Source organism: Trichosurus vulpecula, chromosome 7, assembly GCF_011100635.1.
Source record: "Trichosurus vulpecula isolate mTriVul1 chromosome 7, mTriVul1.pri, whole genome shotgun sequence".
In the NCBI taxonomy this organism is placed as follows: Eukaryota; Metazoa; Chordata; class Mammalia; order Diprotodontia; family Phalangeridae; genus Trichosurus; species Trichosurus vulpecula.
The window spans coordinates 34,742,115-34,769,890 of record NC_050579.1 but is presented as its reverse complement, the minus strand read 5'-3'; the positions used below and the strand labels follow the sequence as shown (position 1 = coordinate 34,769,890).

The following is a 27,776-nucleotide window of genomic DNA, read 5'->3' as shown; positions in this document are numbered from 1 at the left end:
AGCTGCCGGAAACAGAATTATTCCCAGACAGAATGGTGTATACATTTATGTCATGGTAATCTTCTAACTACTAATGTCTGGATTTCTGTCATTACATAACGACTCTGAAACTACCCCCATTGACTCATACCTTTGATCTCTCAAAGCTGAGAGTCTGTTTCAACTTGTAAAAGAGTCAGAGAGATTGAGTTTTTGAATGTAAATAAACTTATTTGAAGGAAAGTGAAATTGAGAATGACTACTTCAGTAACTGTCCAGTTCCAACTTTTCTCCCTCTATCCTCTGTCTACCTTTTTCTCCCTTTGGCTACTTCTAGCTTCCTTTCTTTCCATCTTTCCATTCAATTATTTTCTTCCATAACCCCTTCTTCTACCTCTATTAGAAAGCAAACAAAACAGCAAAACCTTTAAAATCCTTACTCCATAAAAATGTATGTGTAACATCTTCTCCCTCCCTCTTGCATTTGGAGGTGGAGGAGTAGAGAGGTTAAAACTGTGAAGGGTGAAAAGACCAAATATTTCACTTTAAGTAATAAGTCACATTCATATACTACTTCTAAAGTTTTAAAGGTGCTTTAAATATATCATCTTATTTCACCCTCACAACAGTCCATGAGGTAAGTACTAGAGGTAATATCCATCCCATTTTACAAATGAGGAAAGTGAAGGCTCAGAATTGTCATTTACTTGCCCATGGCTATACAAGCAGAGTTACATTCAAACCCAGGTCTTTTTGACTTCAAATTCAGTAATCTATCCTTTGTGCAAGGCTGTATTTTAGTTTAATTATGGTCAGTATAAATTAGAACAAGAATTTAATTTGAAACACAATATACCTTATAATAGATAAGGTAGCGAGCAAGGGTTAACAATTAACTCTTCCAAAGTTTATAAATATCACACATATCACTGTAAGCTTACTGGTGGTTTGTCATAGTTTATGCAAAGTGAAATAAGAAAAGAGTCTTTGCAAACAATATGACAAGTTAATCAATACAGACTTCCACATAAACTTCGAAAAGCTTCACTCTTATGAATAAATATTCATAATATTCAGCATATTTACACCAATCCTTTTGAAGGACCTTTTAAGAGGTCTTATAACCTATACTTAAATTCCTCAAATTATATTACAACTATGCTATATACTTATTAAATGAAACAATTTATCAAGGACACAGTATCTAATTTATATGTGCTGCTAACATCTAATAAGATTTGACTCATCAAACAAATATTTGCTCGTAACCAAGGTACACTTACACAGCACTAACTCTAAGAATGCTACATGACAGAAATCATTTTCCATTTTCTCTACTGTGGCCCAGCAGAGATCAGAGGCCTGGTAAAGAGATCTGGTGACCCCCAACGTCCCTCCCCATCTCTTCCCTTGCTGCTATGCAACCGTATGCAAAATCTCATCTGATAACAGTAGCTGAGCAAGGAGAGCTTAAGAAGTCACAACCTTTAAATGGCATTTTCTCTTAAAAATTATCTCAGAATGCTGATCTATAAAGACAAATGCAAATCACACATAAATGTGTGAAGGACCCTCAGGAACCCAAGAGGGTCCCTTTCATTTTTCACACCTGCATGTGACCCCCTAGGAAAATCCAATAAAAATCACTGGTACAGTTCATCTAAAGGCAAGTCCTATCTAGAAAGATCACCCAAAACTAGACGTAACAGGAGCAACAATGCCTGTTAAAAGAGAAATGTTACAAGAGGCTTTTACAAAAGCATTTACGTTTGCACTCTGAACATTAAGATAAGCACAAAACTCACTTTATAGACAGGAAAACTAAACAGAGGAATTCTATAACTTATGCTTTTCCAATAAATGTGCTCACCGAACACTACTAGGTAGTGATGACAAAGAGATCCTGGAAGCAGGGCATGGTAGGCATATATGCGCCTTCACTATGTGCCTCACACATGCGCAGTGCTTCGCAATCTGACTCACAAACACAACATTCTAATACTGCATGCACTGTGCGAGCCAGAAATTTTGTCTGTACACAAATGACTGGAGAAACTTCCTCCTCACTGGATCACGGCCTTGCTGTGGCAGAGGGACTTGTGTAGCTCAATAAGACTACAAGCTATGCCATGCAGGGTTACATGGACAGGTCACAGTGGAGAGTTCTGAAAAAAGGTGATTTACTGGGGAAGGGAATGGCAACCCACTCCAGCACCTTTACAATGAAAACCCCATGAACTGTATTAAAATGACAGAAGATATGACAGCAGAAGATGAGTCCCTCAGCTTGGAAGGTGTCTAACACACTACTGGGGGAGAGTGGAGGACAATTACAAGTAGCACCGGTATTAATGAAGCAACTGGGCCAAAGCCTAAAGAAGCTCGGCTATGGATGCATCTGGTGATGAAAGGAAAGTCTGAGGCTATAAAGATCAATATTGCTCCAACCACTGATGCCAACAAGACCAAAGCTGATCAGTTCTATGAAGACCTACATCTTCTAGAAATAACACCAAAAAAAGATGTCACATTCATCACAGGGGAGTGGAATGGTAAAGCAGGAAATCAAAAGATAACTGGAGTAATAGGCAAGTTTGGCCTTGAAGTATGAAATGAAGCAGGGCACAGACTAATAAAGTTTTGTCAAGATAATTCGCTGGTTGTAATAACTGCTCTTTTTCAACAACTCGAAAGGCAGCTGTACACATGAACCTCGCCAGATGATCAATACAGAAATCTGATTGATTATATGCTTTACAGCCAAAGGTGGGGAAGCTCTATACAGTCAGTTAAAAGAAGACCTGGAGCTGACTGTGGTTTAGATCATGACCTTTTTATTGCAATATTCAGGCTTAAATTGAAGAAAGGGAAAACCATCAGACCATATAGGTACAGCCTAAATAACATTCCTTCTGAATAAATTTAAGGTATCAGATCCGGTGGATAAGAGTCCCTGAAGAACTGTGGACAGAGGTTTACGGTACGGTACAGGAGGTAGCAACAAAAAACATTCCAAAGAAAAAGAAGAATAAGAAAGCAAAATGGCTGTCATGACAAAGAATAGCAAGAAGAGATAGGAGGGTTTTCTTAAATGAGCAATACAAAAAAAAATAAAAGAAAACAACAGAACGGGAAAGACAAGAGATCTCTTCAAGAACATTAAGAGATATCAGGGGAGAGTTTTATGCAAAAATGGGCATGATAAAAGACAAAAATGGTAGGGATTTAACAGAAGCAGAAGAAATTGAGAAGAGATAACAAGATACACACACACACACACCCACACACACACACACAAACTATACAAAAAAGATCTTAACATCACAGATAACCATGATGGTGGGGTTACTAATCGAGAGCCAGACATCCTGGGGAATGAAGTCAAATGGGCCTTAGGAAGCATTGTTAACAATGAGGCTAGTGGAGGGGATGGAATTCCAGCTGAGCTATTTTAATTCCTAAAAGATGATGCTGTTAAAGTGCCACAAACACAACAGTGATCACTGGATTGGAAAAAATCAGTTTACATCCCAATTCTAAAGAAGGACAGCAGCAAGGAATGTTCAGATGATCAAATAATTGTGCTAATTTCACACACCAGCCAGATCAGGCTTACGATTCTGCAAGCTGGGCTTCAACAACGTATGAACCGAGAATTGCCAGAAGAGCAGCCTGGTTTTTGAAGAGACAGAGGAACTACAGACCACATTGCCAATATTCACTGGATAATGGAGAAAGCAAAAGAGCTCCAGAAAAACATCTACTTCTGCTTCGTTGACTACCCTAAGGCCTTTAACTGTGTGGATCACAACAAAATGTGGCAAGTCCTCAAAGAGATGGGAGTACCAGATCATCTCACTTGTCTCCTGAGGAAGGTGTGTGGACTCTTATATTAGGGCCAAGATGCAACAGAACTGAAGACGGAACACTTGATTGGTTTAAGACTGGAAAAGTGTACAAGGCTGTATACTGTCACCTCATTAATTTAATTTATGTGCAGAGTATATTATGTTAAATGCCAGGCTGGGTAAATCAAGAGCTAGGGTTAAGGTTGCTGGGAGAAATAACAACAATATCAAATATGCAAACTATACAACTTTGATGGCAGAGAGTGAAGAGGAATTAAGAAGCCTATTGATAAGGGTGAAGGAGGAGAGTGTAAGAACCAGCCTGCAGTTTAACACAAACCACCCAGGCCCCCAACCCAACTAAGATCTTGGCAACTGGTTCCATCACTTCCTGGAAAATAAAAGAAGACATGGAAGCAGTGTCAGATTTTATATTCTTGGAATCAAAGATCACTATAGATAGTGAGTACAGCCATGAAATTAAAAGATGCTTGATCCTTGGAAGAAAAGCTGTGGCAAATGTGGACAGAATACTAAAAAGCAAAGACATCACCTTGCCGACAATGGTCTACATAGTCAAGACTATGGTTTTTCCAAGTAGTAATGTATGGCTGTGAGTTGGACTATAAGGAAAGTTGCGTGCTGCAAAATCAAGGCTTTTGAATTGCGTTGCTGGAGAAGACTTTTGAGAGTCCCTTGGATATCAAGGAGATTAAATCAGTAAAAAATAAGTTAATTCAGGCTATTCACTGGAAGGTCAAATACAGAAGCTGAAGCTTAAATACTTTGTCTATATCATGAGAAGAGAGGACTTATTGGAAAAGACTATGATGTTGGGAAAGATTGACGGCACAGCAAAAAGGGGATGGCAGAGGATGAGATGGATAGATAGTATAAATAAACATGAACTTGAACAGACTGAGAGATAGTGGAGGACAGAAGGGCCTGGAATACTTTGGTCCATGGAATCATGAAGAGTCAGATACAAATGAATGACTGAACACTAACGGAGAAATTTCACAAACAACTTCCCAATTACTCAGAAACACTGGTTTTCAATGATAAAAGTGCAGCAAGTTGTAATCATGCTTTATATAACTATTGTGACCATATTTTCCGAAGCAAAATTCAGAATACGTACATGGTCTGGCTTCAGAAGATTTTCTGTTGATTTGTGAATGGATCAGAAGACATGAAAGCAGGACTATCTTAGAAAATGTGGGACATATGGTTCAGGAGCTTATGCTTTACCAAGTCTCTCAGCACCATAAGTTTTGCTAATATAGCATTAGCTTTGCTACCGTACTTGATTTCTCTGTGTTTTTCTTTAACTTTAAGATCTTCTCGTGGTTGTTCAGTCATTTGCAGTCATGTCCGACTCTCTGCGACCCCACTTGGGATCTTCTTGGCAAAGATACTCGAGTGGTTTGCCATTTCCTTCTCTGGCTTATTTGACAGATAAGGACATTGAGGCAAATAGTTATGCATACTTAACTAAACTAAATTTGCACTTAATATGACTTTCAAGAGTCACACAGCTAGTAAGTGTCTGAGGCCAGATTTGAACTCAGGAAAATGAGTCTTCCTGACTCCAGGCTTGGCACTCTATCCGCTGTACCACCTACCTGCCCCAACCTTATGACCTAGGACATTACAAAACAAAAACTATTCTCAGCTTCAAAGATTTTGGTTAGATATTGAGACTAATTCATGAGCAACATAAACTTAGTAAATCCTCTCATTTAGTGACTTTATCAGCTCCCATGGATATAATTATCATCTTTATGCAAATAACTTCCAGGTCTACAGATCTAGCCCTAGTTTCTCTCCTATGTGCTAGTCCTGCTTCACTAGCTACCCAGAGGATATTTCAAACTTGATGTCCATAAGCATCTCGACTTCAATAGGTCCAAAATAGAGATTCTTATCTTTCCCCTCTAAACCTCCTCATTTCTGACAAAAGCACCATGCCATCTTTCATGTACCCAGGTTCACCTTAGTCACCCTCAACTCCTCATTCTCATTCACTACACGTATCCAATTAGTTGCCAAATCTTACCATTTATAGCTCTGCAACATCTCTTAACATGTTCCCTTCTCTCTGCTCATACAGTGAGCACTCTGGTCCCTCATCTCCTCTCATCTCCTGGCCTCAAGTCTCTCTCCATTGTAATTCATTCTCAATCTTCCTAAAGTGTTGGTCTGACCATGTCACTCTATTCAATGAAGTCCAGCAGTTTTCTCTTACACCAAAATCAAAGATGAATTCCTTTGTCTGGCATTTAAGACCCTTTGGAAACTGGCCTCAATCGACTTCTTTCCAGTCTTTTTAGACACTACTCTTCCTCCCACTGGCCTTCTTGCTGCTCTTCACACAGGACATTTCATCTCCCCTCTGTCTCCCATGCTTGAATACACTCCTTCCTCATCCGTATGCTCCTTTATAGAGGTAAAAAAGAAAGCTTCATTACTTTCACACTACTGAAAGAGTTCATCTGAATCAAAGAGACAGCCACTTTACTTAAAATCATAGCAGTTACAGGATTTCAGAGCTGGAAGGGTCCCTACAGATCACCTAGTCTAACAGAAAAAGAAACTAGGCCCAAGGAGAAGCGACGTGCCCAACGGCCTTACAGGCATCTTCTACCTCCAAATCCAGCTCTCTTTCCACAATACCATTTTACCTCTAAGTGGAGACACAGCCTAGACACTCTAGCATTTGCATAAGGAGCTTCAAATCTCAAACTGTGGGGACACATCTCCACCTTTAGAGGGCCAAACCAACGTCACACCCTCTGGAAAGGAAACTACTAAGAATCAACATTAAATGGAGGAAATTAGATGCCTCCACAGAAGGAATCCATTACAAGAGATATATGAATTTGAAAAGCACCCTATTCTGATCAACAACCTTTAGAAAATCAAGGAGACACAAACCTCAAATCTGACCAATGAAAAGAAAGCTCAAATTGAATCAACTGTTTTATAACCTGCCCAAGGCAATGTCTTCATGAAAGAAGTCGGCAAAGAGCCTCCATAAAAAGAGAACCAGAAGGAAGAATCTGTCAGCACGCTCAATCAACATTGCTGTCCAGTGGAAAGAGGGCTCTGACTCTGGATACTAATCATAGTCCTTCAGGAACATTTCCATCTTCAGAAGAGGTTTAAAATCCACTAGCTTAATGGAAATTCTCCAGAATATGTCACTCTGTTTTTCACAGAAAATCATTTCTTTGGACTAACACAATGGTAGCAAGCGTCCCGGGCTCTTCTCCCAGTTGTATTTCCCCTTATAAATTAACAAAATATCTTCTGATCAGATTTTTTCTTTTTTTTTTTTTGTGACTTCAGTTACCATGACTATTTTCTGGGAATTTCTAAACTAGCAAGACTTAGGCCCAAAGCCTTGACCCACTGTGGCCAAATCAAGGTACCACGGCCCTGTGTCACCAGCCAGCTTCTCTCTTCAATATCAAATGTTAACTGTAACAGGACTGTAGTCACGAATGGCAATGCAGTAATGGTAATGATCTATAAACTCTATCCAGAACACTGCCAAGGCAGCAAAAACGAAAAAAAGCCATTTAATGCAAAAGGCTGCGATGAAACTTCAACCAAAAGGGAAAGACAACGTTTCACTGACTAGGAAGCACTTAGGAGTCTTTTTTGTAAGTCACAGAAAGACCAGCACAGACCTTCCTTTTAAACGGCACCGATGGGGGTGAGGCGTAGGGAGAATATCGGCTAAGACTGCTAGCCGAGTACCGGAGGTGTGATCACAAGAGTTACAGAAGAGAATAGTTTTGAAACATAAATTACAGAATGTAATGCTTTTAAGTAGCCATTACACCAACAAAGTGTGACAATCTAAGAACTCACTACTACGGTTCTGAATAGTCCTAAATACCGCACTGTTGCCCAACACGCAGAAGGGAGAAGTTGTCTTACGAAATGGTTCCACCAGCTTCAGAAGGTGCAGCTAACGTCACCAGGGGCTTTGCCGGCCTGTCTGCATGAGTTTGTACAGACCATAAGCCTTCTCATCTCTATTCCTTAAAAGTTCAGCCAAGCAGGAAGCCTTCTCCCACTCCCCTTAGTTGTTGGAACATTCTCTTTTCTCAAAATATCACGCTTATACCTAGTCGTTTATATATTGTTTCTCTCCAGTAGAATATAATAAACACCTTGAGGGAACAGGCTAGTTTTCACTTTGTCTTTGTATCTGTGGCACACAGTAACTGCTTAATAAAGGTTGATTGGATTGGAGTTAGCTTCTATATCTGTTACATATGGTTTCTAAGAGTTAGAAAAAATCTGACCCTTATGTTACCTGTTGATAAAGGACTCTCTGTATTTTTCACAATATATACATGGAATCTATGTATTTATAAGGCACTGCCATGTGGCAAATGAGTTAGAAAAACATCAGACAACAAAAACAATAAAATGTTTCAAACCCTGTGTCATTTCTTCTAATCAAGCCGACTTTAGGAACAAGTTTATGATTAACTAGAGATTTTTCAAAGGCCAAAATTCGGTTAATGTTAAGCACCTTGTTACCTGTGCTCAACCAGGCGACCAGAGCAATTTCACAGCCTGGAGATGTCTGCCAGTCAAGAAAGTTCTCTGTGGATTTGATCAAATCAAACTGGATGACAGTCAGCCAGTTGCTAGATCCCACCATAATGCCCACAGGGTAAAAAGTACAAAATGAAGCGGCCCTGTAATTTCATAAGCTCTTGTCCCATCCTCTGAACACAAAGACCCTCTGAATGACTAGCTCACCAGTAATAGGGAATATGCTCAAGTTGCTTTCCTAGTAGGAGTAGTTTGGATTTGAGCCAATGCATAAACACACTCTGACCTTGTCTCTAATCTTTCATATTTTCAAGATGACTAGTCATTTGTATAGTTCATGGCCACAGCACAGCAAAGCTATTAGCCTATCTCAAATTGCAAGCAAAGGCCACTGACTTTTAAATTCCTGTACAATGTAGCACCAAACCATCTTTCCAGTGTCACTGGACATTAGTTTACCTCCTGTACTCTTTGATCTAGCCTAACTAGCCTCCTTTTCTTCACACACACCACTACATCTCCCACCTCCATTCTCCTTACCTCCATCCTATAGAGCCCCTCTCTTCCTTAAATACTGCTTAGGTACCATTTTCTGATACAAGCCTTTTTAGATCCCACTCAAACTGCTAGCACTCCCTTCTAAGCTACCTTGAATTTAACTATTTTATATATACTTCTATTTATTCACTATATATATATATATATATATATGTCTATGTATATGTACACATACACAGAGACATATATGTACACACATAGTTGTTGCTCAGTCATTTCAGTCATGTCCGACTCTTTGTGACCCCATTTGGGGTTTTCCTGGCAAAGATACTGGAGGGGTTTGCCATTTCCTTCTCCAGCTTATTTGATAGATGAGGGTACTAAGGCAAATAGGGTTAGGTGGCTTGCCTGGGTCACACAACTAGTCAGTTTCTGAGACCAAGATGAGTCTTCCTGACTCCAGGCCTGGTGCTCCATCCGCTGTGCGACCTAGCTACTTGACAGACAGATGTATGCATGTATGCACATATACTTGTCTCTGTCACTAGGATGTAGACTTCTTTCAAGTAGGAATTTACTCTTTGGACTTGTATCCCCAGCACCCTACCTGGGTAGGAGCTTAATAAATACCTTCTGATTTAATGGTAGTAGTCGCTGCTGTCCTTCCTTGAAAAAAATAATGCCATTTGGTTATTAATGGCCACTTGGATGTTTGGAGTACAGCTGAGAATGGACTGAGAGTCTTCTAGTGTCTTTTTATTGGTAACTGTAGCTCCCATCTGAAATGTCCATTGCCATCTGAGACACTGCTTCTGTAATACTACCAGGCAACATGAAGAAGCCTCACCTGTGACAGCAGCTCAGCAGGTTCCTTGGCCATCCACGGCTATGTGGCATCATCACTGGAGAGAATGTTTTCAGCAAATCTTTACAAGGTTTATTTTGTTGCACCTACCTACAAAGATCTCGTCTGTGACTGCCACAAAACAGCTATTCGGGCACCCTGTTTTGTCTATTCTTTGCACACACCTGGCTCAATGAAACCACCCTATCAGCACTAAAGTGATGCTCATCACAACACACCTACATTGCACTGAACATGGGCAAAGAATGGATACAGCAAGATACCCAAACGGTTGTTTTGTAGCAAGCAGGAATGAGATTATTGCAAGAAGGTAGGGCAGAACAAACCCCGTAAAGATAGTGACTACTGATCATAACGGAGGATCCCGAGTCATCAAAAACAGGCTCAGTTATGGTTCATACCCTCTGTTTGAGAAGCGACATTTGGTAAGATTTAGCACTTAAAGGGACGAGCCTCAGTTACTTACAAAGTTCATTGTGTGGAATACCACATTTCCTGATGATAATGGATGAACAAGGCATCATTATAGCAGCATTTCTAGAAAAAGCACATTATAGAACCACAGAATATTAGAGCTGGAGGATGCCTCAGCGACCATCTAATACAAAACAAACATTTTATAGATGAGGAAGCTAAGGTTAGAGAAGTTAAATTGCCCAATCTCACGTAGACTCACATAGAAAAAGCCCATCAAATCTGCCATTTCTCTAAGTCTTTTCTGATATCCTAAACTTCTGTCCAAAAAAGGTTTCTGCAATAAAGAAAACATCATCTATAAAACATCTTCTTCAGTACTAATGAATATGCACTTGATCTTAGCCAAAAGGCTGAGAAATGATTAGTGCCGCACTAAGATCAGAACAAAAGAATAAGATCGGCTAGCATGGAGTCAGTTGTTTACTGGGTCTTAGTCTGTATAAGTGCCAGTGATTTCCATAAGTAGGTAATGAGAATACAGGTTTTTTTCTACAGCCAAGTGGAAATAATAGATAAGCTTTTTTTATAGCACAAATTCAACTCAGAGACAAAAAGAAAATTGAACCTTTAAATACTAAAATATTAAATCCACAACAGAAAGGAACATGAAATTATGCCTAAAATTCCAGATGGACACAGTGCTACAATTAAATTAATGTTACTGGGCAGAGAGATAACCATGTTTATTATTGTTTTAACAACAGAGCTTGTAGAAGAAAGAGGAAACTAACAGTATAAAAACTTGACCTGGAAATGAGGCGGGCCTAGTAGTTTGACTTCCAGAACAACCTCAGGTTAGAGAACAGTGAAGGGGGTGGGGGAGAGAGCATTAGTTGTTAAGATTCCATCTTCTTCATGATGGGTGAGTCATCACATGAACTCCCATCTATCATGCCCTTTAAGGAAGGCCAGACTCAGATTGAGACATAAAGGTCTAGGGCCTGAAGAACACACCCAAAAGAGAGACAGGGATAGCACTGGTCCTAATAAATCCCATCATGCTCTTCACCTTCACTCATATTGAAATGATTATGGTTATTTTTTGGTTCTAGGACAAGAAGGACAAAGAGAGAGTATTGCACCAACAAGATCATTTAGACCTGTAGCAAGTATATCGACGGTATTTTTAAAAGAATAAATGTGAAATTAGAAATTAGAGACTGATAAAATCCTAAAAGATGGAAAGATCACATGGAAAAGATGAAGAAAGGAAAATTATCAAAGGGGACACTGATCCCTAGGTCAAAGATTTAAGGGCAAACCAAACAGATCTTGACTGAATGTCCACTGGTTAAATGCCAATGATTAACATAAATTAAGAATATTAGTTATGATGCACATCCACTTAAGCCAAGAAGAAAAAAATGCGCTTGAATGTTGAAGAACTTTGAATTACTAAATGACAATAAACATATAACATAGAATTTGAGTTACTGGCCACTGAGCTACAAGTATTCTCTGTTTTTCAATGCCGTTGCTATTTAGTTTTAAAGAATGTAATACTCCAAAGGCAGATCACTTGGGAACAGATGCTACAGTTAAAAAAATCCTCAGACTTTTCCCCCAATCTAGCGAGAGACAGAGTATAGTAGCCTGGCATGATCAATATCTCTCTTCTAATTAGTACTACAACTAAACCAGGCCTCTCGACTTCTCTAAGGGCCCAGTCGTGGCCAAACCACCCTCTCAAGAACCATTAGGCTTTTTGATGGTAAAGGCCTTGACCCTGTCAAAGTAGACAGCTGAACCCCAGCTCCCAGATGCATTGCTCCCTGCCCTGTTTCCTTAGAGCCTCAGATTCTGCCTGAGGCACACAATTCTGCCTTCAGAACCACCTTCTTGGTTTGCTGCCTACATTGGCTGCCTGTGCTTTGTCTACCAGCCAGCCCACCCTCTTGCATGTGAATGTAGCAACTATAAGTCCATTAGGTCCCCCAGAGCTGTCTAATCTTCTTTGGTGGAGAGTGAGTCCCAGATAAGATAAGATCTTCAAGTATGACCCTGAGATCTAAGGAGATGGGCTACAAATGAAGGAGAAGGGGGCATTTGCCAGAGGGGAACAAACATCAGGACGTGAACCTCTGTTAGTTCACTGAAAGAATTAAGATATCAAAATGCAAGAAATCTAGTACTTGTGATGGCATAAATAAAAAAAAAATCAGCCCATTTTAGTAGGGCCCTCCATGACATCATTGTCCACTTGAGGCTCCTATAAGAAAAAAAACCCCAAGGAACTTTGAGAGAAAACAATGATATTTTTCTTTCTTTAAACAAACATAACATTGTTTTCTCTTAAAAGCCTACAATCATTACTGGCCACCTTTATCTCAAAACAGAATATAAGAACACAGTTTCCTCTGAACAGCTATCATTCCAGTGCGGTCTAGATATCTAAAGGTCAGAGTAGATTCTGATTTGCACATATTTACTGTAACCACATATAAAAAGACTTTCACATGAATTGTTGATTCACACGACAACATCACAAGAATCCAACTGAAACTGTGCTGAGGATTCTAGGCCCTTTTAAGCACTTTTGAACCTTTAAGAAAGTCGTCTAACAAGAAAAGGAAAAGAGACAAGATGGTATTTGAGGAATGAGACCCTGGTGAATAGGGTTAGGGGGCAGTGAGAAGGCAGGAGATAGGCCTGGTTCTCACAAGGAGACTTCCGTTCAGTTTGCTGTTTCCAACATCTGCTACTAAAATGATTTCTGCAGCACAAACGCTTACAGATGCGGTACAGCTGGCAAAGCTGCCTGCATCTGGCACACTGCTGGAATTATAAGCTCGTCAGTGAAGCAGGTTTGGTGGATTTTTCCATTTGTGGTCCTGTGTTTTCAGACAACTGGTGAGTTTATGTTCTGGAACATTGGTCTCAGAATGTTAATATTCTATGAACTCTGCTTAGGGCTCCTAACATTCACTTCAGAAATGAAAGCTGACGGCTAGTCTCTAAAGAGGGCAAGATTTGGACATCTACTGCCTCTGGCACATGCAGACAACTCCTTCGGCCAGTCACAAAGGATATAGAAAAATGCTCAGTTTATGTACTGGGGTGACTTGCCATTCCTATCTTCTTTTAGAAAACGTAGAAATGCCTTTTATCAAGTATGTTGCTTTTACTGTGACTGTTTCAACAATCCAGCTAGTAGCTGCTGTGGGAGTGAAACACAAGCCCAACAACAAGCGCTACCAGCATGCTGCAAAAGCCCAGGTTTGATCTGCTTTACTAAAGAAAGCAACATTAAGGGGTTAATAAGCTTACTTTAATTCAGCATACAAATACCATTCACTTAGTTCAGGGGGAAAAGCCAGCACCCTGAACTTCAGAGCAAATACAAACAAATACAAGCATTGACAGAGAGACCAAATATAATTCATAGTTACCAACATCTGAGTTCAGCCTGAGAGCTCATAACAAGGGCTGGCCCAGAATCACTCGTGCCACCATGGCTGTGGGTAAGAGTTCTGAAAAAGAGAAAGCCAACCCCTGGTTTTATATCTTTTCAGGGTCAAGGGTGAGTCACACATGCGACTCACCCACGTGACCTAAAATCGTCACAAAGAGGCGACTTAACTGGTCTAGAAGTCTCTGATGTCCCAAACATGTCACTCAAACTCATGTGTAAACTAGGCCCTCCCCTGAGGCAAGGAGGTCGCCAAGGACTCCCAATCTAAAATCAAGGAAACAAAGGCTAAACTCTTCAAGGGCAGTTGGTTGAACTGAGTGCTAAGAACCCATTTTTGTTTACCAACACAGTGACCCAGAATATAACACACAAGGAAACAAACCAAGCTACTGCCCCCTAAGCTGAATGGTTGGCAATATGGTTTTTCATCAACAACAGCCACCGAGAGCTGTTACCTTCATGGTACTTAATGACTACATAATACAGAAGAGACAGCTGCTGTCCTCAAAGACCCATTTTCTTTCTACTGCAACAGACTTTGTGATAACCAGTCTAGGAGATGACATGTAACAGTGGATAGGGCACTGGATGTTGAGTTGGGAAGAGCTGGGTTCAAATCCCATCTTGGCTACTTAGGAGCTGCATAACCCCAGGCAAGTCACTCACTAACCTTCAGTCTCCTCACCTGTAAAAGATAAAGGTTGTACTTGATGGCCTCAAGGTCCCTCATGGCTCTTAATCTATGCTTCTGTGATCCTATGGTCCTAATGTATTCCTTAATAAAAGAATGTTTCTGCTAGTTTTTAGAAAAGAAGTCTAACTCAGATTTATCACCTGCTCTATTCCAATAGTGGCACTTAAAATAGCCACTTTATCAGTGTCCACATTTTGGGCTTCTTAAACAGAACTTTCAGGGAACCAATTTTCAGTTTTGCCTTGCAAGTTGTTTCTTAAGTTTCCATTTTGCATAAAATTAATGAACTAAACAAATGCAAAATACTAACTCCAAAAAGTAAACTTAATTTACATTATATATAATGTATTTGTAGCAAAGAGTGTTCAGTTGATGAAAAGTGCACTTCTGAGAGGATTCTATTGTTCTTTTCCATCTGAAAGCAGGCAGTTCGTTTTTTCCCCCAATACAATCCAAAACTTACTTTATGATGAAGACAGGTAGGAGAAGTTCTGAGGTTCCACTGTTTGCTCATCATCACTTCTAACAGGCCTGGATTAATGTAATGTATTGCTGGATTTTATCTTTTGTGAAACAGGCCAGTGTCATCAACATGTTAGGAAAAAAAAAAGTAAATCTCCTTCTCTTCTAAAGTTTACTTTGTCTGAGATCAACAGAGGTCAATGTATGGTTGGAGTAAAGAAAAAATATTCTCAATTGCAATGCTTCCCCCTTCCACGTGACCACATAGCATTAATCAAAAGGTTAAGCCAGAAACCAAATGGTACATTAAATAACATTATTCATGATTGGGGAGTTCCTCAATCCCCAATTTCTGAGAACTGGATCTTCCAATTCCATCACTTGCTATGATCTGATTGATCCAGAAACATCAAAGACAAGCTTTTATTCTCAATGCAAAAAAGGTGCTATCATCACTTACTATCTTCCTTGGGTTCTGATCAAGTATCCAGCTACTTCCAAAATCACTCTCAGATATTTTCACCCTACATACATCACTCATTTACTGATCAGTTTCTTACCCAAGTATCTCATGGTATTTTTTCCCATAATAGATAGGCTCTATCTTCATCCCCAAATCACCAGGGCGAGGGCCAAGAAATACAGCAGGACAGGTGGAGAACACTTCTAGCTAGGAACTAAGTATGATGCTCTCGGTTTGATTTCAAATACATCAAGGGCCTTTATTAGGTTATTAGCACCTTGAGGACAGGGATCATGTTTTATTCTTGTATTTTTGCATTCCCACTGTCTAATATACCTTAGGTAACTAACAAATATTTGTTGAATTGAAGACTATTGATCCTGCGAGAAAATACATTTCCCTTGCAATAGATATCTCATGATATCTCATTCAAAGTGATATGTAGAGCAGTGGTTCTCAAAGTACGATCTGAGGATCCCTGGGCAGGGTGGGGGGGGCAGTCACTGAGATTCTTTTCAGGGGATCCACAAGGTAAAAATTATTTTTATAATACTAAGAAATTACTTGTCTATTAAGATACTCCTCCCTTTTCCAAATACCTGTGTGTGAGGCCAGATTTTCTTCATACATTTAAAAACAATATATAGCAACAGATTGAATGTAGAAGCAGATATAAGAATTGACTAAGATCCAACTTTTTTTATTAAGCCAGACATTAAAGAGATTTGCAAAAATAAATAAAAGAATGCTATTCTTTCACTAAATTTTAATGTAGTTATTTTTCATTAAAAATACTATTCATTTATATCAATCTGGATGACCAGAAGAATAATGTGTCATTTTGACAATTCGTAGGCTGAATCAAAATTCAAGTTGTTTTAATTTGCATTTCTTGGAGTCAGAAAAATCATGTGCAAGGTTTTACTTTAAAATTCTTCCTTTGAGGACTGTTTACATGCTTTGGCAATCATATATATTTGTTTTCATTCCTTATCTTTGATATAAGATCCTTAGTAGAGATATTTTGATGCTGAGGCTTTTTTCCCCAATTAAATTTTCCTTCTAATCCTAGTAACTGTGATTTTTAACTTTTTAGAAGTTTTCAGTTTTATGTAATTAAAATAATCTAATTTGTCTTTTGTGATTTCTTCTCTCTTTTTGGCTAAGAATTATCCTTCTGCGCCTAACTGTGAAAGCTAGTTCCATTCATTTTCCTCTAATTTTTTTTAATGACATGACCTTTGAGAATTTGAGAATCCATTTGTATGTTATTGTGGTATATAATAAGATCCTGGTCTAAACCTATTTTTAGCCAAACTGCCTTCTGATTTTCTCAGTAGCAACTGTCAAATAAAGAGCTCTTTCTCAAGTAGTTTATGTTCTCAGGTTTATCAAATACTGGGTCACTGGGATTGTTTCTGTTTCGGGCATGTCTCATCTTTTCCCTTAACAAACTTTTCTATTTTTTAACCAGTACCAAGGAGTAATGATGACTACTGTTCTACAATATAATTTGAAGTCTGAAAGTTCCATTTCCATTTCTGTTTCTTCAAATGAATTTGCTATTTTTTCTAGCTCTATAAAGTAACCCTTTGACAGTCTGACTGTTATAATACTAAATTGATAAATTTAGGTATTCTCATAATTGTTATTTTGGTGTAGCCTAATTATGAGCAATGAATATACCTCCAAGTGTTTGATCCCTTATTGTATTAATTTTTGTGTGTGATGTTTTAAGTGCCTTGGTAAATTGATTCCCAGATGTTTTTTGTATTTGTAGTTATTTTGAAGGAGATTTCTCTTTCTATTATTTCCTTCTGGATTACTGTTACTGCTATATAGAAATAATGGTGATTTTTGTGGATTTACTTTGCATTCTACTACTTTGCTTTTAAAGCTCTTAATTGTCTCAATTAGTTTCTTTGCTGGGTCTTTGGTTTTGTAAATAAACCCTCAGATTATCTTCAAATAGGATACTTCTATCTTCCCTTCATGATTGTTTATGCTTTTGATTTCTCACTCTTTTGACTGCTATCATCAGCATTTCTAGAACTCTGTCAAGTATTAGTGGGGAGAGGGGAATTCTTGCTTTACCTTTGTATTTACTAGGAAAGCTTCTAGTTCAACAGCTCTTAACTTGGAATCCATTAACTTTTTCAAAAAAATATTTTGATAACAGTATTTTAAAATGATTGGTTTCCTTTGCAATCCTGTGTATTTTCTTTATATATTTAAAAACACTGTTCTAAGAAACCTTCATTAGATTGTCAAAGGGGTTTATGACAATAAAAAAGGCTAAGAACACCTTTTGGGATTTCTTTCCATTTCAAATCAAACTAGCTCTTGGCCAAATTACTTTTTTTTCAATTAAAAAACTGACCAAAAAAAAAAAAGCAATGGTACACTTTAACTAGAAATTATGTTTGTTATTCAGAGTTTCAGATAGTTTCTCTTAAATCACGTGAATGTTGGCACTTGCTTCATTTCTCTGGTGATCCTGGAAGATCAAGGGCACACACACATTTCCTCTGGCAGCCACAATAGGAACAGGACCATCCTTGTCCACCATGATGATGTAGGTAGGGCTGTTTCTTAAGGAGTTTTAACTTGTGGCTCCTGGTCAAGACCTTATGCTATAGTAGCCACAGAAACCAGCTGAATGGAGCCAGGCTTCTGTCATTCATCTCTGTGTCCCTCACAGCATCCAGGAAACTGCCTCACTAGATCCCATAGTTTAGAAAATCAAGGACTACATCTTACTTAATCTTTATTTCATCTGGAACCCAGAAGAACGATCTACACATAGAACACACAGAAGGTACCTGATATTTATTGAATTGAGCTGAAGGAGTTGTACTAGCTGATCTCTAAGGCCCTATTCCAGCTATATAATTCTAAGATTCAATTATTCCTCTACTTACAAACAGCAGAGATGAGAAAACTTAGCGCCGAACTGGTTAACTGACTTCTTCAAAATCATATAACTAGCTAGTGACAGGGCTAGGATGATGAGAACAACTATTACTATCACTGGCTCATCTTTATAAGATACTTCAAGGTCACCAAAGTACATTGTTATATACATTATTACACTTGACCAGGTCTCCCAACTGTACTAGTTGAATTATACTTCCTTCCCCGAAGGAGTAAGGTAATTCTGAAAACGAGAAAAAGCAAGGCGAATAAAATAGTTTACTAGACCTTCAAGTCAGGAAGATGTGGGTTCAAATCCTGCCTCTGACGTTTTCTCACAGTGTAAATGTCTGAGCATCAGTTTCCTCATCTGTAACATAAGGAGACTGAAGCATGTATGGCCTTTAAGGCCCTTCTGATTCTGAAGCCATGATCCTGTGGTCCCAGCAATTAAGTTTTTTTAAGCCATACTAAGAAAAGATTTCAGTTAGCTTTCAGTGAACCAGAAAATTAAATTGAGTTAGACTGAGTAACCTTAAAAGAAGAAAGCATCAATTTGGGCAATTATAGAAAGGGAGAGAAACAAAGGGATGAAGAAAGTCTGGGAAGAAGTGTTCAGTTTCCTTCCAGGTACGCCAGATGGCCATTTGCATACTAAATGTAGAGACTGCCATTCGCTAGCTTTATGGCCTTGGGCAAACCACACGCAAATTCTGTGATCATTTAGGAGTTTACTAATATCCATTAAGTGTCTGCAATATGTAAGATACAAAATATGGAACCGAATGTATGAGAGAATAATTATTCCCCAGCTTATTTGAATGCCTTGTACACTGCAAACCTTTAATAAATTTCTCAAAAAATTTGGTTGTAATAAATTCACACGTATGAGATAGCATTGCTTAAGAAAAAAATCTTTAGTTTTTACTTTTTAGAACTACATAACACTGCTAAGAAGAAAATTCTTTAAAAGGAAATAATCCTGAAGTCTATTTTTTGCTATTTATCTAGCAGATGAGACTTTAAAAAGCTTAGCTGATGGCATTGCAGAATCATAGACTGAGAGTCAGAAGGAACCTTACGGGCCACCAAGCCAACCTTTATTTTACTGAAACTCAGAGGGGTTAAGTGACTCAGCCACGGTGCTTTGCTAGGGTCAGAGGTAGGATTTAATCCCGAGTCTCCCTGACTCCAAGTCCAGCCCTTTAACCAACTATGGCACATTGCCTCTTCTCTAGGAAGCCTCAAAGATGAGCGTGCATGTTCTGTCCTATCCTTTATGGGATTAGAAGCTCTCTAAGCAGTTTTCCTGCTTAGACCCTACAGCCTGGCTTGCTATCCTCATGCAATGCTCCATCTCCCTCTAAGGTCTCACGTCCTCCTTGCTGGCCTCCAGGCTCAGAATGCCCTCCTTCCTTACCTTTCTTTCTTGGAGGCCCTGGCTTCCTTCAAAACATGCTGCCGAAGCACCGCCTGCTTCAGCAGGCCATTCCTGGAGCCCTCAGCTGTGAGTGCCTTCCCACGCAAGGTTATGCATGGCATGTCTGCTCGGTATGCATATGTGTTTAGACACGTACATGTTGTCTCCTGTATTGGGAGGTAAGCTCCTCAAGGGCAGAGACGATTTTTGTCTTTAAATACCCATTCCCTAGCACACTGCCGGGCACTTGGTAGACACTGAATAAATGTTTATAACAGCCTTTTTACTTAAAAGAGCATAAACCATGAACGATCAGAGAGCTAGAACACTGTAAAGAAGGCAAAATGCAAAAGAACATTATCTATCCCAGTTCGTCTTCAATCAAGTGGTCTTCTAGGTAGGCCTCTCCTTAATCACCTGCAAAGTAATGATGGCAATCAGAACAGCTAACACTTATACAGCAGTCACCACATGCCAGGCACTGTGCTAAGTGCTTTACCATCATGGCCTCACTGATCCTCAAAACAACCCTGGAGGGTAGGTGCTCTTATCATCCACATTTTATAGATGAGGAAACTGAGGCCCACAGAAGTTCAATGATTTGCCCAGGGTTACACAACTAAGCGGGGAGTTAGGGACTACAGGCACAAAACCAAAAGTGAATCAGGCCCTGCCTTCTAAGAACTTATATTTTACCTGAGGAGACACACACATGTGCATATACACATACATGTATGTATGCATGCATGTATGTACAAAACAGGAAGGAATAAACTGACAGGGGACTCCTGATCAGCTGATGAAATTACAGAATGTAAGAGGCAGGTAACAGAGACAATGAACTGGGAAGGTTTTGCTCCTTCCAGACTTCAGTGATTACAAAGCTTGTAAAAGATGTGAAATCTTGAAGATGATATGCTGAGTGACCTATTCTGATGAACCTATGTAAAGGAAGAGTAAAGAAATGATTATATTTCTTTATTCCTTTAGGAGATAAAAAGGTTTTCAAGCAACCTCAATGAATTAAAAAACAGCTAGCTATTGAATGACTAACGGATCTGCCATTCCACTGGCAGTGAACCTGGGTGACTGGGATCTATTGAAGAAATAGATACCAATGGTGGTATCTTCAATAGAAACACAGAAGTTTGGAAGAAGAGTGGACTTGGGGGGGGGGGGGAGAAGAGAGACAGTAATGAGTTTTCTATTTTGGATATTTACAGGACGTACAGTTCAAAATGTCCAATGAGCAACTGGTGATACAGGACTGGAGCTTAGGAGAGAAACAGACTAATTTAGATCTGGGAGTCATCTCATAGAGGTGATAATAAACCCACAGAATCTGCTTACGTGAGAGCCACAGAGGATTTCAACAGGCTACCAGGGATGCAAAGTCATATAAAGACTGTCATACTAAATATTATTCCCTAAAAATTCAGGGCAATAGAAAGGGTACAGAGAGCTTAGAGATGATCCAAGTCATCCCACACTGAACTAGGAGGTTGGCTCTTTTCATAGTACTTATCTGCATTAAAATAACAAATGCAAATAAACAACCAAGAAATCACGCATGAAGTATTTTCTTCTACATTCTCCTAGAATAAAAGTTCCCCTAGAATCACTGACCCAAATCAATAGGGATAAATGTAAAGACTTGCACTGGGGAAAAATCCCCACCAACCTCCCACGTACACAATGGCCACAGATTCTCAAAGACAGGAATGGTATAGTGGGAAAAGTAAACAACTAGGAGACAGGAGACAGATGCTCAGATATCTCACTTTGCCACTGATTCTTCATGTGGCCTTAGATAGGCCCTTTAACCTCTCTTCGATTCTACTTTCTCATCTATAAAATAAAGAGTTTGGATTAAATAGTTATTAAGGTCCTTCCCAAAGTTCAATGGGTTCTATGATCCCAAGATCCTCTGAAATCTCACCATGTAGTCATGTCAGTTTCAGGGACGCCAAGGAGGGTTCAAGGGTAGAGAAGACTTAAGAAAGACTTTGCATCAGGTTGTCATGATACTTGCCAATTTCATAGTGGTGCTTAGTATTTTTGGTGCCCCTTATCAATATTAGTTAAGTGTAGTTCATTCTTCCTGTTAAGAAGCATTACTCATAAAATCCCATCTTTTAAATTGTGGTAACTTAAAATAACAAGCAACAACTTATATATATAACACTCTGAGGTCAATAGATTATTTTCCCTCACAACAGCCCTGTGAGACAGGCAATGCAAGTATAATTAATTTTACAGATGTGGAAACTGAGGCACAAAGCCTTACCCAGGGGTCACTCAGCAAGTAAATGTCAGGGCTAGACTCCAATTCAGGTCTTCTGACTCCCAGATTAGTTCTCTAATCCATGTGGCTTCTACATTACTGAAAAGATGTTAACAATAGAAGACAGATACAGCATCTCAGCCACCACCACACCTGCTCTAGTTTGGATGGGAATGGAAAGGAGAATGGAAAGTCTTGCTTTCCAGGCTTTGTAGGGCTGCCTTTGTAACTAACAGGAAGTGCCCTAGCCAGATGTGCTCAGTAACCTCTTTGAGTCTTTCCGGAGGATCCTTCAAGGTCTTATAAACCCTTGATGACATTAATTTGGATTTCAATCTTAGGTGTAAGGAATCAGAGCCATATGGAATCATCCTGACTTATTTTATCCCTTCATTTTTTTCTTTCCTTGAAAGCTTACATTTATTTAGTTGCTAAAGTTTTGTCTTGGCTACTAGATCCAAAGCCAATTTGCCAAATACTAGGTCAGATAATCAAGGGGTTTTGCTGTTGACTCTGCTTAGGTCTGGCTTGTTCAGCATGTCACTTAATTTCAGAGCCTGGTACTTCCCACTCCTAACTATAAAAAGAAATTAATACTACCCTACCTACCTGGCTGGGATTTATGAGGAATAATTAATGTTTACAAAGAATTTTAAAATTTCAGAGGAAATTCCCCCTTGGAATTATAACATGGGGGACTGTTCATTTTATACATTATACTATCTTCCCAAGCTTCCCGTGAATAAGTGCTACTCAACCATTAATTATTCTCTAACTCGTCAAAGTGAACAACACTAAAATAATTCCCCAAATTATCCAATGAATTTGAATTTGCTGCCACTACAGCGCAAGTTTCTAACCACAAGAGAAGATGATTCTCAAAAATGTTCCTTCCACTATCCCACAGTCCTTGTTCAAGCCTAGGCTTTCCTTCTGCAAATATCCCCTTCTATTTGTATCATGGCTTCTTACTTTTTGAAATACCTTCACAAAAACATCTCATTTGATCCTTTCCACCATTCTGGAGAAAGGTAGGACAGATATAATTAACTCCATTTTACAAATGAGAAAACAGATGCAGAGAAGTGAAGTCACTTGTCTGTCTGGTTTTTTTCTTAAAGAAAAAAAAAGCAACACATCAATAGACTTTTGTTTAAAAACAAAAATATCCAAATGAAAACATCTAAGTAGAAGGAGGATGGTTTCTGAGATAGAGAATAAAAATCCACAAGGTCTGAATCAAATCTATAGACAGAAATGGAGACCTCCAGAAAATAACACACTACCAATACCGAACAGGGCTCCAAAAGGCCTGCTGTTCAGTAGCTCTGACTACAACCAGTTCAGCATTCTGGCTGCTGACTACATTCTAATGGATCCTTCATCCTGGACCAGCTGTCAGTGTTCTTCTTCTTCCATATTTGAAAATAGGGGGTAAGGAGGGTAGGGAGAAGACTATGGCAAACTTTTCCCATGGGTTGTTGCCACTTGGGCTGTATGTCAAATGTCCTGGAAGCGAACAAGAAAGTGATGGGACCAAGAGCCCTCTTCATTTTGGAAGAAGAAGAAGAAAGGAAAAAATGATTGCTGTTAGTACTTTTGGGTTTTGTACTGATCCCGTGATTTCACTGGCATAGGGAATTTCCAACGAGGAAACTCCCTTTCCTATTGCAGACTGGCCACTGTTCTGCAAAGAGAGGGTTGCTTGGGGCCCTGAGAGTTTGAGTAATTTGCCCAGGGTCACCAAGCCAGGATATGTCAGAGGTATCTCCTACCAGGTCAGAAAATAAAATGCCCTCTTGTTAGCCATGTGTCATGTGTGGGCCGTCCACAACTACTCTGGCCTTGGGAAGCTTTCCAGGTGTGGTTCTGCCCCTTTGACTATACTATGCCCTAGATTCTTATCCAGTAGTCTTTCCATTATTCGATGAACTCATGGCACCAAAATTCACACATTGCTTAAAAATTAATTTATACATACTACATCTCAATTCCTTTGTTCCCAAAACATGTCTGTATCAAATCAGAAATATGTATGCTGATTTGGTTCTCCAGGTATGAGCCAGACAAAGAAACACAACTTCATAACAACTAGTGACTAATGTCTTCAAGCACAAACTGGCAAGAAAGTGAGTTATGTAATCAAAGTTCCTTGAACCAAGTTTTGAATGAAGGCTAAAAAGTATCAAAGAGCTAGAGACGAGCAGCCAAAGCTCTAGAACTCTGCCCTGTTGGCAATTACACTGTATGACCCTAGAGAAGGTATGGAGGATTCCTTACGCATTCCATGTAACTGCCATAAAAAAGGTCTGATCCTAAGATACAAAACAAGAGCTTGTCATGGCTTTAAAGCGGGAGAGATACAAAATCCTCAAATTAAATGGAAATTGAGAAATATAAAGCTGCTACTCATCCAAAACAATTTTTCAAATATATAGAAAGAATCATTGGGAAAAGCTCTCCTGAGGCCACGGACAGGAACGGAGGAGGAGACTGGACCTGTGATTTTACTAACAGAGGAGAGCCCAGATGAGGAAACTCCTCCTAATGCCAGGTGGCACATTCTCTGAAACTTATCTTCTTAGAGTTGCTTTGAGGCCCAAAAGGTTATGCTCAGCTCCCACCACCAACATGTGGCAGTGCGAGGCCTGACCCCAGTCTTCCTGGCTCCATCCTGTATTGGCAAAAGCTGCATGGCCTTAAATTAATAAGTTTTTAGAGAAGTGCAAATTCAAACGTGGAATAAGAAGTTGAAACTTTAGTAAAAACTTTTAAATGAATTCAAACTTTAGAAGACTTACAGGGGGCAAAAATGTAAGTTAGCATTTCCAGGCTAGGCAAAAATCAGAAAATGCTCCAAGAACATTTCAAGATTTCTAGAGCAAAGTAGAACATAGATTCAGCTGGGTTTCCATCACCAAGCCCAGATTAACTCTACTGTAGGATAACGAAGACCTGGCAGGTGTGATTGCTGAGTCATGGGTGATCTCTGAAAGGTTGTGGAGAACTGGAAAAGCACCAAAAGACTGGAAAAAGGCAAATGTTGCAGTTTTCAAAAAGAAGAAAAGAATGGCATCTACATACTGCAGGCCCGTGAGCTGGCCTGCTCTTTCTGGAAAAGTTCTAGAACATATTATTGAAAGGATGGTTAATGACCCTCTAGAAAAGGAAGCGGTGGTCACAAAGCGCCAGAGCGGCTCCCTGGAGAACAAGGCCCCTCATTTCCTTCCTCCTTTGGCAGGGTTACCGGACTGTGAACGCACTTTACCTAGAGCAGACGAAGCGGAACATCTGACCAAGCCACCCAGGCCCGAGTAATGGGCGCAAGGATACCAGAATGGGGCAGATTCACAAGTGGCCCAATGGCTAGACCCAAAGAATAGTTACTAGTGGTTCCGTATCAGATGGGAAGTGGATCTCTGGTGGAGTGCTCCAGGGAGGGCTCCATCTCGGCTGACTATTGCGTGTGCTGTTGAATGTTTTTACCAGTGACTCAGATGAAGGCTCAGAGAGAGCACCTAGCAAATCTGCAGTTGACACAAAGCTGGTGGAGGTGGCTAAAACACCAGCTGCTCACCAGGATGCAGAAAGGCCTTGTTGAGCTAGCTAGTCACTAAGTGTCCAAGCTACTAAGATGAAACTAGACAAAGTGTAAAGTCTCCTACGAGTTAAAAATGAACATCACAGGTACCAGCTAGGGAAAGCGGGGCTGAGCCCCTGAACAATATATTGTTCATCCAAAAGAGTTCTGAGGATGAACTAGAAGCTCAGCATGGGTCTGCTTGGGTAAGAGGTAGTGTTTCCTATCCCTGGAGATCTTCAAGCAAAGGCTGGATGACCATATGTTGGGGATGCTGGGGTTTCATCTGGCATGGGTTTGGCTAAATGGCTGCTGACTTTCCACTTGTGAGGTTCTGTGATAGACTGGATGCTTCTGGTACATAGAGAGAATATCTGCAAGTACGTATACTCAAAAGAACTACATTAAGTCCGGTCCCTTAAGCTTTTCCTAAAATGGATAGGACAAAAATGGATTTGGAAAAACGACTTTAAGCCACCGGCCATTTGGGAATACCTGCTGCAGTATCAGAATTTCCAGACACCTTCATGGAGTCTGAATTGGATCCCATTAAACTCCAGCTAGGACTCTTGGCACTCTGCCTTGGGCTGATGAAAGGACAGCCACGGGCTAGGACATCTTCACATCACTTCCAAAATGGCCCCAAACCCCTCACGCTTCAAGGATTCAAAATCACCTGACAGTTGCTATGGAGCTCGTGCATTCTAGATAGATTTGTTTTTTCATTTCAGACCGAACACAAAGCATTTACATTGTATCCTTCTGTAGCCAACTTGCTCCTTGGCTGGGTCTCTGCCAAGCAGTCATCAGTGACTTTTTAAAAAGAGATGAATAAAGTTCTTATGTGCATGGACTAGCCAAATTCTGATATATACCCACTAAGAAACAATCTGATATTAAGTTGCTATGCCAGTAGAATAATAAGCTTGGGCTTGTACTGAATAAAAATAATTTTCTAAAGTCAAAAGCAGCAAACACTTGAACGTGTTTTTACGCGTTGGGATGGGGTCTACAATTCCCCACTGAGATTGCTTAAACTTTATTATTTCAATGGAAAAGATACCAGAAGACTAAGAATCCTGAGCTAAAGCAACACAGATACAAGGGCCACAAACACTGCCCTACTAAAAGTCACTTAGTTAATACTGTGTTCAAGAATACAACCCAGAGCTATCGAGCTTGTTAACGTTTTATTATTTAATAACATGCTCAACTGGTAAGTAGCAAACAGACACCAAGTATATACGGACTGAAAAGTCAAATAACTGGCCATATCTCAGCATACCAGGACACTGGTATTCGCTCCTTCAAAAAGGAAGCCATAAACAGAGAAACAGGAGATTTGGTAAGACTGCAACCACATGAGTTAAGCACAGTAACACACAACAGAAGGAGGCAAAAAAGGAGGAATGTGACAACTCCTCAGAGTGCCTTTCACTGGCTCTAGAATGGCTAAGGCCCCTCTGGTGTCCTCAGGGCCCCTCCATGGTCTGACTCACCAGGAGCACCCAGAGTGGCTAAAAAATGGCCAAGTTACTGACATACCCCAAAGAGCACACGCTCTGCAAACTGTCTGATTAAGCAAGCTGCTGGCTGCACCCACAAAGCCTGGACTAAAACTCTTCTGGAAAAAGTCGCTAAACGTTAGATGTTCTAAAGCAGAGTAGTGTTTGTGAGGTGGGGAGACCTGGGGCCTGAAGCCTGGCCCTGTCTCTTACTAAACTGCATGACCTCCGGGCAAATGACCGCCCATCTTTCAGAGCTTCAGCCCTTCACCTCTCTTCCTCCTCAGGAAAATATGGGTAATAAAAAGGAACGCCAAGAGGATGGAGTGAGCTAAGAGCTACAAATCATTTTGTGAATTGTAAATGCCATATAAATACAGGCTGCAATTATTACATGGCTCAGAATACTTCTTGTTAAGCTGAACACAAACGAAGGTAGAGTTTAGAGCTGACCTAATTAAGCATAATATATGTGGTATCAAAGTATGAATTTCATGATCTTATATGTATGTCCTCATCACCCTTCCCCAAGAGAAGCTTGACTTGCAAAAACAACGTGTCTAACCACGATTGAAGGCCCACCACTGAGGTCTGCAGCAATAGGGAGGTGGGGCAATCCTACCCTAGCCCAACCCAGAAGGGGGAGGGTGCAGCACAGATAATGAGGAGAGCTAGCAGGGAGCACCTGCACAAAATCTGCCAGGGTGGGAGGTCTACGAAAGATACTGGATCCAAGCTCTAGCAGGAAGGGATTCTTGGTGATGCTGAACTGGTCCTGCCCCCCCTCCCCCCACCCCA

At 39.9% G+C, this 27,776-nt stretch overlaps 1 protein-coding gene across 1 annotated transcript in view; it reads right to left on the bottom strand.

The window, feature by feature from the left end:
• Window positions 1-27,776, bottom strand: part of SSH2 (slingshot protein phosphatase 2) — a 247,613-nt gene that overhangs the window by 180,403 nt on the left and 39,434 nt on the right. The window lies entirely within an intron of this gene.